Raw genomic sequence first — 10,115 nt, 5'->3', positions numbered from 1 at the left:
CAGGGCAAATTTATCTAAATCAATCAGCACAAAACAATAGCATCTAATTTGTGCTCTTGTGTCCTATTCTGTTCCTCCATGGAAAAAAGAGGCAAAAGGCCCACCATTCTTTTGGTGTTATTAACAGTTTAAGCACACACACACACACACACAAGATACAAAAGAAATAATCCTTTTTTATACCCTGCTGATAAATAGCTACAAAACAGAGCCAGCACAATACAGAAAACTGCATTATTTTGGAAATGTGGGGACCTTTAATTTCTTGAAATTTAAAAAATGCAATCAGGAAATGTAATCATGTCATTTGTTAGGCGAGTTGATTTCCCACGTCAGGTGAACAAAAATATTCTTTTCACGATCGCACTCTCTAGATCCCAACTGTCATTTCATGTGACAACAGCAGCAGTATCCACATTTTCGTTTGAAAACGTAATTTTTTTGTAATACCTTAATCATTGCTGTTCAGTGACAGTTTGACACCAAAAGATGCTTTGTTTTTCTTATCAAATAGTCATTTTCTACAATCAGCCGCTTGTTTGTGTTTCCAGTACTAGAACATCTTTGATGACAATCTTACCCATCTAAATTTAGGCATCAAAATTCTCTGCAGTTCCTTTCAATAAGCCACGTATACCCAATAATTGTTATAAGCAGCGGGGGGTATAATAGTGTTCCTCCAGTGGTGGCCATTTAATCTGTTCAAAGTACTGTGGCATTTTATTGACCCCGTTCAATAGTTTTTGAAATATTATTTGAAATGTAATCTCTGCTCAATGAAAGAAAAGATCATTATCGCCATTGCAGTCTAAAAATGAAATCCCGGGATCAAATGCAAGAGTCTGCAGATTTGTTAATTAGCTTCTTGTGGTTTTGTTGTGTTTTGAATGCTATGAGGATAATGTTTAGCATAAGAACAAAAGTAAGACCTTTTCTATAATCCTTCAAAACAATAACAACAACAACAAAACAAAAAATGAAACTGCCATTATCACCTGCCCACATTTTATGTTGAATGACTTTGTAGCAAGAAGGTTTGTAACAAGATCCCAAGAGCCTTAATGCACTTGTGAATGTTCGTCTGTCTCTATATGCTTTAGATTGGAAGCCTTTCCAGGGCGCATGAATCAGAATACTTTATTAATTCCTAAGGAAATTATGTCTATGACTAGCCTATGACTATGTAGTCCAGCCTATTCAGATTCAAGATTCCCTTTATTGTCACTGTAAAAAATAATACAACAAAACTGAATTTCACCAATGTAAGAAAAAGATCTCAAAAAGGGTGATTTCCATTAAGAAAACATTCACTTCACACACTAAATACACATTTTACGCACATCCAGTCAACATGTTTAAAAGTCCCATATGCTATATGCTAGATCATTATCAACAAGTAGTATATATTGCACATGAAAAGGTATCACTGCACATGAACAAATGTTATTAACATTTTTGAAAACTATTTCATAGCAGCATTCAGTATTTTGATGGCTTTTCAATAAAAACAGATGAATCATCGAGAGGAGAAACTGTTGAGAGAATTACAAGGAGTAAGGTGGTTACTGAACAACGCTGAAGACAGTGAGACGAAACTATTAGAAACAACAAAACAAACAAAAGCAAGCTCCTATAGCAGGATATGGCAGAGTTAACAGGTAAGACGATTTCAATAAACAGCATTTATAGAGTGATTATAAGAAGTCAGCAAGTGTGAATAAGCACTGAAAAATGTTAATGTGGTTGTGTTGAGTAATACAGCGAGTGCTGATATAACAGCTTTAAGAAGCACTTGTAGATAGTATTACTTGTTTTACACTCTTTATGATGCTAGCTTGAAGATACAGTGTAAAAGTTAGCATCTATTGTACTTAAGCGGTTACCATTTAAAGGATGTTATGACCGAAATGTTAACTTCTCTCATGGCTAATTAAGATGCTAGTTAATTAAGTTACCGGTAAAATGATTAATGAAGTTCAAACTTCAAATATGTGGTGGCATCATCAGACTGGCATCATGGATGTGTAGCGGACAAATCTGCCCCAACTATGTGATGCTATCACTACGGACCAAAATCTCTGAGGAATGTTTCCAGCATGCTTTCGAACTATGTAACGAACAATTAAGACAGTTCTGAAGGCAAAAGGGTTTCTAACCCAGAACTACCAAAGTGTACTTAATAAAGTGACCAGTGAATGTGTGAGGGAATGTTTTATAATACACAGAGGGAGAAAGAATGTCAAAGTCTGACAGTGTCAATCAATACAGCATGAACAAAACATCAGGCTGTCCTCAGTGTTGTACAGGTGTGTTGACCTGCTACAAGAAATAGACCAAAACATCCTCTTACTCCCCTCATGCACTCTTGAAGCATTCTCACCACATCATTGAGGAGAAATGCTATTATCCATATCCAAATTAAGGTTTATCCCCCGTATGGATTAAATTATAATATCAGCATGGAACATTGCTTCACCTACTAACTTGTTTACCCAGTTACCTGTTACCTGTTTACCCAACGTTATTGTTTCATGGGATCAAAAAAAACAAACAAACCAAAAAACAGGCTAGAAAAATCCCCCTAACCCCTCATTTGTAAGAGAATTATGAGTCTTGAATTATGAATGTTTGTCAATGTCAGGCATTAGCTCCTAACGGTCATGGTTTCCCAGGCCTCTCCCACCCATCTCGTCTCCATCCTTTTGCTCTCTCACTCTCTCCTCTGCCTGTGTATGCAGGTATGTGTTTAACTCCGCTTGTGTGTTCCAGAGGCGAAGCCTTACCTGGTTCTTCAACTGTCCTGCCTATTCACCTGGAGATTTTTGGATTGGTAGCGTGGCTTAGCACCTAGTTTTGGTATAGTGATGATGTCAGTGAAATCTGTCAAGCTAGTGTTTGGACTAGTCTTTTCCTCTCTACACACACCTTTGTCTTTGTGGAAACCTTTGGAGAAAGTTTCAAGAAGGAAAGGACACATGTGGAAGAAAAACCTGAGCTTGGAAGAAAACCTCTCGGATAACCTGCCCATCCCCTAAATTATTATATTATATTGTATTAATGTCTATGTCTAGAGGAATAGATACATCAAGTTGCATCAAGACTTTTCATACATGTTCTTGTGCCATTTATCAAACATGCAGTATAGTGGTCTAAATAAATGAAATACCAAGGCCTTGAAAAGACTTTTTGTCGTGAAGAACATTTTTCTCAGTCTATCGACACTGACCTTCACATCCCCCAGTTATTTTAATTGTAAGTACTTTTTAAAACTCTTTTATTCTGCAGGTTTGCTATAGAAACATCCGCTTCGGATGTTATCAGTCCATTCAATGGACATTATTAGTGGATATCAGCCCCATAGATATGGGCCCCATCATATCCTCCATTCAGATGGAGGATCACTAACAGGAGTATGGGAAGACTCCAGAATCCACTATCGCCGACTTCCGGTGGATTCAGTGAGAGCTGATATAACAGCTTTGAGATGCATTTGTAGATATTATTACATGTTTGCTGGCTTTATAGTGCTAGCTTAAAGTGACAGTGTAAAAGTGAGCTTATATTGTACTAAAGTGGTTACCATTTAAACAATGTCATGACAGAAATATTGTTATGAGAGAGGCTTTTCCTGGTTACCAGAGACAGCAACGCCTACGTCAGGACCTCTCATAGTCATGTATTAATCATGATGGTTATGAAGATGACAATGAGCGCAACTAAGACTGTAAAAATGCATGACCATGACTGTTTTGCTGCCTCCTGATTAGTAATGAACATCATGAGCATGTTCGTGTGTTTTCTCATTTTTTTCACCATTATTTGTTAATAACAAAGTTTACCAAACTCAAACAGTTTAAATTCTGTATGTTTTCATCTTTACAAGCCACACCTTAACTGTAATTAACTAAACAAACTTTAGAGATTGTTGACTCAGTGACTTTATAAAACCTTTAAGTAGTTCAGGCAGAGCCAGCTTTTGAATTACTATTAACTCTTACCAATTGCATCTGTACAGCATGTTTTTGTACGAGACAGATTTGTAAAAGAGGCTTTGCTCTCAGTAAGGTTGAAGTCATTTTCTGTTTTTTGTTTATTTTTTTTTTTGTAATCTCTGGTCTTTCTGTATTGTGCTCAGTTTGCATGCTCCCTTTAAGAGTTTTTTTCTCTGTAAGTTATTGTAATTCAGTGAATATACTCAGTTGCTTGTCCAGCTATTTTTTTAATACTGTTTAAATTCTCTCTATGTATGACCCCTGTGGATTGTTCAATGGACTGGTTGTCTTTCTGTTTGTAACCACTGCATGTTTTTGACTAAAGATTTGGATTTTTGGCCTTAATACAGCCTCTCTGTCCTCCATTTGTGTCCTCTTCCTCTGTGAATGTGTTGAAGATACAGATGTTTTATTTTTGATAATACAGCTTAACTGACTGTACAGATTCATACTAAAACAAGTACACAATTGACAATCTAACATGCGTTATTGGTCTAAGTCATCATAAATAGTGAGCCTGAGCCTATGCTATGAGAGTATGCCATTTTTCTTCGAAGTCTTGTGAGCTGGGAAGAAAATGACCTCACAATGTTATGCTTTTTTTTTCTATCTTGCTTCTTTTTTTCTGTTCGTGTTTTCCTTTTTCTTTTATAACTGAAACCGTGATCAAAGCTACTTACGCTCACAGAGTGTAATAATACTGACAGTTCAGGGCATTATTGTTTGTTGAGCTAGGGTTAGGGTTAGCAATTCAGACATTAATCCATATTACTCTTGCTGGATCTAACAAATATCTAGTATTATAACTCGATTTTCATGTAATAATCATATTCATTATCAGTCCTTTCAATTTCTAACCACGTATCCACCCAGGCTCTGTCCTGGGATACTTGAGTGAAAACCAATGTACACCCTGGCCAGGTCTCCATTCTATCATAGTCATATTCAATATTTGGTTCAAAAATATGAATGCAAACAAAAATCCAACTAGGATTCTTGCATGAAAATGAAAAGATGGCTGTGCATATTTAAGTATGTCTTTGACTGTATCGTCCACCTGACCCAGCAAATCTCCAGCAAGTAAACCTTATTCATGACATATTTGAAGGTAACAAAGTAAAAAATTAAACAGTGACGGTGCAGGCTGAATGCAATGTGCATTTTAAACTAGCCATGCAGGACTGTAAAACATCAACTACAGACACCCCCCCCCCCCCCCCCCCCTTCATTAAACCTCTGGATGGTTTGTTTTCCTTTTTATATCAGATATTTTAAAGGTTTTAGTAAAGCTGCATAGTCATGGTGTGCTAAAGTGCTTTATATGTGTGTTTGTGTATAATCAACGGCTATAAAAGGATTTTCTTAATGAAAAGTGGCGTTTGAATTTGAGTTATGGCAGACTGGCAGCTACATCACTTTGTAATGGGACATAGCCCTCCTACGTAGACAGCTACTAACAGGAATCAGTCCGCCCAAAAAACTGTGGCTGCAACCACCACAGCAACTGCCTAGGATGACCTTAAAACATATTCAGCCTTCATAACTAACAAAAATATAAAATGATTTGCTAACAATGAAACTGTTACAGCCGCACTTGGCTATGGCGGTATCTTTGGAAGCTGTTTACAAAGCTAATAATGTACCATGTGATGTAACCACAGCGACAGAGAGAGTGTTAGCTAGCAGTCAATGTTTACTGCAGTGAATGAAGTGATTGTGTGCACCACCTCAACACACTGCACAAAGACATTACTTGAATGTTGTACTAAAATATATTTTTACTTTCTGTTGATATTCAATACAAAATCCTAGCATGCACTAATATTACACATCTCCAAACAACAATCCATATTTCAAAGTTTTTTATCAGTTACTAAAGACACATGTTGCTTTTAAAACCACGTGCAGTGCGTGACCATGACTGGCACACTGTGCACTGAGACCATCAACACCACTTGTTTGAAGCGTTCTTGTTCTTGGCATCAAAATGAAAGTAGCAGAAACAGCACGAGCTGCTTTGATCTACCAAAAGGAAAAAGAAGAATATGTCAGGTGAAATCACCCAGGTGTCGTAATTAGGATTTACACAGCAATTCAATGCAGTGTCTCAGGTAGCTTAGTCTTTTACATCTGTTGATATCAGCTCAGTACAAGTAACACTCTGTGTCAGGGAACTCCTGTTTGGTAACTAGTGGTTTTTATGTTTGTAGTCATTTAACTTCTATTCATTTAACCATTTAACTTATGCATTAACTTGTCAGGTTTGTGCAGGCTAGTTAGAAGTGCTAGGTACATTTGGTGCCGTATTGTCTTTAACTAAATGAGTTAGTTCACCTTCTGGCTGGGGTGTATCTGGGGTTATATCATGTCAGTTTGTGCAGGAGTGCCTGTCCCCAGTTAGGCCTAGCAAGTTTCTCTAGGAACTTGTTGTTTTTAGGTAGAAGTGAACGTGGATAGAGCTTCTAGCTCATAAGCACATCTGTGGAAGTGCAGGCTGCCAGTTATTTGGTTGCTCTTTTTACCCAACTGCATTTGAGTTTGGAAATACCTCTCACTAGTTAGCACTGACTGCAGACTTGTGTAGTAGCAGTGGGTCTCCTGTGACAAAAAGAAAAACAATTATCTAGGATACATAAGTGGCTCATTGGGACATAGAAACCTTTTAAACGAAATCCCATCACTTGAAAGAATATCAAACCTGTAAAAGTTGTTTCATTTTGTAATTTTTTTGTAATCATAAATAAATTCGAACATGTGAGGTTTTCTCCATGTGTCGAATATCAACAGCACCTCTTAGACTGTAAGATTTATTCAAGGACAACCAAAAACTGAGTTGTAGAAGCTGTCACTCCAGATGTCTTATGATAACAAGATAAAATACCCTTTCAGTACACGGCCTCAAATATTTCTTCCCCAACTTCTGAATGCCATCGGCCTTGTCGGCTGGTTTGAAGACAATAAAGTACAAAAAACAGGATTTTGTCATTTTATTTGCATCATGCAACTTCAGTTTGTAATGAGATTGAAATGCCAGTTATCCCTCCCCCGTGTGAGAAGTATTGTACTGTACAGCATCTGATTGATATGTAAGAAATACTTATGTAATATGATAACAACCATCTGGTCTAACAACCACATACAATTTACTAAATAGCAGGATGAACGTGAAGAATATGTCCATCATTGCAAAGGACGATAAGAGTCACTCGAATAATATTCAACTAAAGATTTAAACAATGTTCTTAAATGTCCTTTAAGTGGCAGAACAAATGAACAAACCATTGTTAATTGCTTACTTGAGATGAAATCTGTTCAGCTACTTTAAAAACAGCTTCTAACTGGTTCCTACCATGTAAGGCCATCATGCAGTCCAACAACCGGTATTGTTCTACTTTGATTCACCAGGAACTGGTAGGGGATCCTTTCAGTGCCTCCAGCCTCCTCTGAAACACCAGGGCATAAACATGCCCCACAGTGTTCCACAGTTTGATCGTTTTGATTTTCTCATCCTGTGGGAAACAATGTACATGGATGCAGGTTGTTGTAAGGTTTATTTATTTAACATATCCACCTCCAGCACCTATGTGATCCTGAACTGGATAGTTAGTGAAGAAAATCTCCAAAAGTTGAATCTGTTCATCTGGACGTAGCGTTTTGTGGGAGTGGATATACACAAAACGCTACGTCCAGATGAACAGATTCAACTTTTGGAGATTTACTTTCCTGGATGATTGAGAATGCATCAAGACATAGTGAAGAAAATGTGTGAATACATGTGAGAATGTCTCGTGCTTATAGACTTGACAAAACTTGACAAAACTTTTTCAGACTTTTCAGACTACATGTAGCTGTCCTCGTATATAAGGTGTATGTAACACAATTACTTTTTGTGTCTATTTTCCTGTTTTTGTAATTGGTCATTTCTTACATTTTGATTACGTATTGTGAGTTTTTAAACTATCAGATAACATAAATGGAAACAATGTTTCCAATTCAGGGTCGGCTGTGCCTCAGTGCAGTTGTCTCTGCAAGTACTTCTGCTTCTTGTCTTCTCCTAATATTGATTGCCTGCCTTTAGTATCATTCACTGTACCTAAAGGAAAAAAAGGACAAACACTTGTCTTCCTTTAATATATATATATTCATATAATATATTCATACAATGGAAACTCACTAGCTCACCCTATGGTAGAGAAATCCATTTCTCTAAAACATTTCTGTAAATGAACATCGTGTGAGAAAGAATGAAATGAGTTTTTCAGGTGACACAGCAGTCCCACACTGATAAATGAAACTTCTGTGGATGAAGAAACTGCCAGACACCATCCTGGAAAATGTCGAGTGAATACAAGACTGGTATATAAATGAGAAATATGTTAAACGTACATAAGTATTGTTGCTCACCTTTGTTTCTCAGAATGTCACTTTAAAAAATTGTATGCCATCAGCTCTCAGGATTGGGGCAGAAAAAAAGCTTAGACCTTTTGATTTACAATCTGGCTCTGAAAGAGCAACAGGAAAAAACTACAGTGATGTAATAATTAGAAATGCTGCTTATTGGTGCAGCACTAAACACAGGTTTCCAAACTGTAGCCGATGCACCTTAAAAGTATTAAGGATGAAGCGACAATGCTTCTCTTTGCTTTTCCTCTGAAATCTGTGTTCTCTGTACTAAACAAAAACAAACAATATAAAACTTACTAATAAATTTATCATTAGGCTCCTAAATTTGCAACTTTAAAGCTCTGTGAACCATCTTCAACCTGTTTTCAACAGAGAAAAGTTTCACACTCAATGCAGCCTGACTCAACCCTGATTATAAATGTTTAGCAGAGACACACAGACAGAGAGCTTAACTTAAGTCACTGATCATTTACAGTATTCCCCAGAGTGGAAAGACAGCCATGAGTCTGGCTGTTGTTGCATTAAATGTAAATGTTACTGTAAACTTTAAGCTGATTCTCAGGTGTGACAGATGTGCCAGCAGGAAAGAGGGTCTATAAATCTGCATCCTGAGGTTTCTCATGCAGGATTAAAGGAGTCAGACTTTGTTCAGAAATGTGGAATTTTATTTTATCGACCCTGGCTGAGTCTCATACAGTTTAAATAAAGCGCTGGAACTAGTACATATTGAATATAAATGCACTGAAGCTAATTGGGATGTTTATTTCAAATCTGTGGCTGTGATTAATCATTTTACTGGTAACTTAATTAACTATCAACTTAAATAGCCATGACAGAAGCTAACAATTCTGTCATAACATCCTTTAAATAGTAACTGCGTTACTGCAATATATGCTAACCTTTACAAGGCAACTTTAAGCTAGCACCATAAAGCCATTAAAACATAATAATATCTACAAATATATCTCAAAGCTATTATATCCACTCTAACTGACTTCCGGTGGATTCAGTGAGACTCCTGTTAGTGATCCTCGATCTGAATATGATCTGATATCAGCTAATAACATCCATTGAATGGACTGATAACACCTGAAGCAGGTGTTTCTGTAGCTAAACTGCAGGAAAGAGAAGAAAAAAAGAATTTTAAAAAAGGACTTACAATTAAAATAACTGGGGGATGTGAAGGTCAGTGTGAATAGACTCAGAAATGTTTTTCACTACTCAAAGTCTTTCTAAGACCTTGGAATTTCATTTATTTAGACCACTAAACAAACAAACAAACAAAAAACCCTAATGTATCTATCCCTCTCTGCCTGGACATAGACATCAACATGTGGAAACATTTAGTTCATCATATTGTCAGTGTTTGGATAATTTAGGGGAAGGGCAAGTTATCCGAGAGGTTTTCCTCCAAGCTCAGGTTTTTTTCCACATGTGTCCTTTCCTTCTTGACCTTTCCCCAAAGGTGTGTGTAGAGAAGAAAAGACCAGAAAGTCCAAACACAAGCATGACAGATTTCACTGACATCATCACTATACCAAAACTAGGTGCTAAACCACGCTACCAATCAAACAATCTCCAGGTGAATAGGCAGGACAGTTGAAGAACCAGGTAAGGCTTCGCCTCTGGAACACACAAACGGAGTCAAACACATACCTGCATACACAGGCAGAGGAGAGAGTGAGAGAGCAAAAGGATGGAGACGAGATGGGTGGGAGA

This window comes from Pelmatolapia mariae, linkage group LG18, assembly GCF_036321145.2.
Source record: "Pelmatolapia mariae isolate MD_Pm_ZW linkage group LG18, Pm_UMD_F_2, whole genome shotgun sequence".
Lineage (NCBI taxonomy): Eukaryota > Metazoa > Chordata > Actinopteri > Cichliformes > Cichlidae > Pelmatolapia > Pelmatolapia mariae.
The sequence above is the reverse complement of the archived record's forward strand: the minus strand, read 5'-3'. Positions refer to the sequence as shown.